Source organism: Alligator sinensis, unplaced genomic scaffold, assembly GCF_000455745.1.
Source record: "Alligator sinensis unplaced genomic scaffold, ASM45574v1 scaffold752_1, whole genome shotgun sequence".
Classification (NCBI taxonomy): domain Eukaryota; kingdom Metazoa; phylum Chordata; order Crocodylia; family Alligatoridae; genus Alligator; species Alligator sinensis.
Window position 1 is genome coordinate 1,434,610 of NW_005842000.1, and position 3,949 is coordinate 1,438,558.

The 3,949-nt window shown below is 53.5% G+C and overlaps 1 protein-coding gene across 2 annotated transcripts in view; it reads left to right on the forward strand.

Annotated features, from left to right (window-relative positions):
* Window positions 1-464: 464 nt before the first annotated feature.
* The window catches only part of PPDPF (pancreatic progenitor cell differentiation and proliferation factor), a 10,730-nt gene continuing 7,245 nt past the window's right edge, over window positions 465-3,949 (forward strand). The window contains exon 1 of one of the 2 annotated variants that reach the window (XM_006021648.3): window positions 465-639. The gene's annotated coding sequence lies outside the window, so the exon portion shown is untranslated. The remainder of the gene's footprint in view (window positions 640-3,949) is intronic. The other variant, XM_006021649.3, reaches the window with a different exon arrangement.

The window sequence follows — 3,949 nt, forward strand, 5'->3', positions numbered from 1 at the left end:
TGAAAGCACTGCGCTGCTGGTTCCCAGCATTGCTTATGGGATCGTGCCCTTTACTTCTCCCCTTTTCATGCTTGCCTTTCCGTCTACCTGGAAAACTGCAAACCCAGATGATGAGAGTAAGGAAGGACTCCGGTTCCCCTTGGTTATCACTCCAGAGTGGGCCAAGCTTGAGGCTGCTCTGCCAGACCGGGGGCAAAGGGCTGCAAAAGTTTTACCCCCTCCTTCTCTTCTCCCCGTTTTTTTCCTCCTGGAAAGAAGCAGCTGTGACCAGTACGGAGACCTGGGAAGCATCCCCCTCCCAAGCACCGCGCACAGTCCCAGGGCAGCCAGGCGGCGCTTACCGCGGGGTAACACAACCCCCGTCTCTCGGCTTTCGGGGCGGAGATCTCCAGCCCGAGCCGCCCCTAGGAGGCGGATCCCGGGTGCAAGGAGCGCTGGGCTCGGCTATATAAGGCGGAGCTGCAGCCTAGCGTCCCTTAAACCCTTAAGACCTCGTGCGTGCTTAGTGGACGTGGAGTTTACTCCCAGTATCTCCTTTGCAAATGGGCTCTGTGGCCTAGCGTTTACTCCCTTGAGCCTCGCCACCTGTGATCTCCAGCCGTTTGGGTGCTACTGGGACCAGCACTGAAGGAAAAGAAGGTAAAGGGAGACCCGAGGTTGGAGGGCGCGGGGATGGGGACGGGGGGTTCCTCCCTAACGTTGGCCCGGGTGGCAGCGAGATGGGTCGCTCGGGGGGCTTTGTTCGCTTCCCTGTGGGTTAGCGGGGACAGGGATCCTGTCCGAACGTTCCATTCCGTGTCCGAACGTTCCAAGCCGTGTCGGAACGTTCCATCCGGGCTGGCCCCGGTCCCCCGGGTCCACAGACGCGCGTGGCTGCGGGAGAACCGCCCTCCCCGTGCTCCTGGCACGGCTGCGCTTGCTTTTCCGGACCCACGGCTCGCTTGTGCCGGGTCTCGGGATGTCTTTGTCCTTGTTGCCCCCCAGCCCCTCCAAACCAGGCAGCGTGCGTGGCCCGGGGCTTCTGCCCCGCGGTGGGGCAGGGCTGAGAACTGGCAGGGGCATCGCTCTCTCGCCCCGTTGCAGGGCTTCCTCCGTGGCCATGCTTCCCTAGGCCCCCCCCTCCCGAACACACTTTTTGCTCCCCTCGCCCCGCAGTGTTTTGGGCCAGGCTGATGGAGCTGCAGAAAGCGTGATGGTGCCTGTGCGGGGCTGGCAGCTGGAGGGAGGGGGTTGGGAAAAGGCTGCGTGCGGGTTGCTGCGAGCCAGTTCAGGCCGGTTTGCCTTGAGTTGTTCCCCACCCTGAGCAAGCAGGCGGCTGAAGAAGTCTCTCAGAAGGGAGACAAAAGGCATCCCAGCCATTCTCTCCGTCCCACCCTTTGGAGTAAAGAATTTGCTTGATGCTATGCCAGGAAAAAGAGATGGTGAATAAAACCCCCTCTCTGCAAGCATTAGGGAAGGACAGCCTCTTTTTCCCTTGCTCAGAAGTTTGCAAGCAGTGAGACTCTGCTGCTGGTTTGTCTCCTCCAGGTCTGTCTGCAGACCTGCTTCCAGTGCAGGGACGGGCTGGGAATAATGTTGTCGCTGGTGCATAAGGAGCCAAGGGGCATGCACTGGATTTTGGTCCAACTGGGCGGTTAAGGGACTCTTTTTCTTTCTTTTTTTTTTTTTTTTGGATAGCAGTGCCAGCTGCATCGGCCAGCACCGAGCTCTGCATAGAGACAGAGAGGAAACTAAAGCTGGATAGACTGTTTCCAGAAGCACTAAAATGCGTAAAGCCAACTGAGTCACCAAGTTAGGAAGTTCGTTCATCCCAGACTGTAATAGCTACCGCTCGCTTCCCTTTTCATTGAAAAATGTCAGAGAAAATGCTGTCATGCATGCATTCATCCGATTAAAATTTCACTTTCATTTGCGTCAAAATGAGACTAGTCGGAGACCTTAAGGTGAAGGGTAGCCACAAGCTAGATGCTAATGGGTCCCCTGTTTGCAGGTTAGCAGAAGGGTTGGGTGTCTCTTTACGGCAGGTCCCACCTAGGCTCTGACCCAGGTTTCAGCCCAGTGTGCAGGAAAAAACTTCTCCCCGGGTTGGGAGGTGGGTTCGTTGCAGACTTGTTCAGCTGGATCTCTACCCGCTCTGCAGTCGGCAGGCTGCAAGTGACCTTCTGCTGATAGTCCTCCGGTGTCCTTCCCAGGGTTCCCTCTAAAGGACAGACATGTTCTTCCACAGTTGACAGGGAAAGGTTTCTAAAATGGCTGAGCATGTGTGTGGGGGAGGGAATGGCTGGAGAGCTGTGCCATCACGCACACTTTGTCATATCCTCATTTTATGCCCTTGTGGGAAAGGGGGGCTGCCAATGCTTAGTTTGGTCCAGGGGCCCAGCCCTCGAGTGGCAATCGCCAGGGTGAAGGATGCAAGTAAGACCTGACCCATTCCCCCTGCAACTCATTGGGACGCTGAATTTTGTTGCATGTCTTATTTCTGTAAATCTGGTTGTGGAGACTCTTTCTAGCTGTCTGGAGCCAGAGAGTGACTTTCAGGGTTAGAGTGACTTTTTGAAAACCAGCAGTTAAGGCTTCCGTTCTGAACCCTCCTGCTATTGCCATAGAAAAGTGAAATAAATCTGCCAGAATATTAACCTGATTATTGCAGAAATGTGGTTGGGGCTTTGCAGTATGAAGAGAACATAACCCCAAACATGTTGCCTTCCTTGGTAGGTAGTCTCATGCGTGTCTTTATTATGTAACGAGGGTAAAGGAGTGCCCCGTGTCTGGCTAACGTTAGGGTGGGGGATCTGTGGACTCTGGGACCTCCAGAGAGCAGGGTAGGGAATAAGCCAAATCCCCATTTCAGTGGAGGCTGCGAGCCTTTTGCACTGCTTGCATCTGTGCACTGGGTGCTTTTGCAAAATCGGGGTCCGCATAATCCTATCCTTTAAGAGATGATTGGTAATTGCTGACGAGTGGGAAGCTTTTGCTCATCTGAATCCTTCGCCACAAGCAAATTCTCTTTCCATCTTCGCTTTGCTTTTTCACCATTCAAAGAGACTGTGGTGGGACACCCTCTGGGAGATGGCAGTCCTACACAAGGCCCTGTTGTGCCGTGGGCTGCCTACGTGAGCACCCCGGGGCAGCCCCTTAGTTCTCCATGCCTCAGTTTCACATCTGTAAATTGGGATGAATACTTCCCCATATCACGGGGGGGTGGGGGTTGACCATAAACACACCAGACTTCCAAGATGTGCATATCCTGCAGTAATAGAGAAACAAGCTAGACTTCTCTGTAGTAGACAAATGTCAAATGACGGACCTTCTGTTATCCTATATACAGCTAGGATGGAAAGGAAGAGAGAGCTGAGATCATATAACAGGATTTTAATCTTGGAGAAATTATATAGAATGAATATATAATATAATAAAATATATATAATGTGCTGTCAGTTTTAGTGCGCGCACTCGCACTTTCGAAGCGGACGTACTGGAGTCTTTCAGGCCTTGCTTGGGCCGTGTCTTGGCTCGGAAGCTGACCCTCGGACTAAATGAGTCTCTCTGCGTCTGTGCCTGTTGTTTTCTCTCGGGTGTTTTGCAATGCTTGGACTTTTTCCCCCCCACATCTGCTGACTCTTGTTTTCACTGATGGGTAGACTTCCTCTTGGGTTGAAGAGGTCAGTGGCGTTCTCGTTCCTAGAACGCAGAAGGCGTTTCTCTTGAGATACTTTGCTCCTGTAGCCACAAAGGGTCCCGGTTTGTCCCTAGCTCCAGTCTGCTTCACATGACCATATCTATCCCTCCTGCTTTCCTCTCCTCTTCCAACATTTCCTGCTCATCGCACTGAGATTCCCCCATATTTTCAATGGCGGAGTGATGGGTTGACTGACCCAAACACATCTGGTCCCTCCGTCCCACCAGGCGCATCTGTCTCGTGCTGCTGAAGGGAAGCATCGGCAGAACC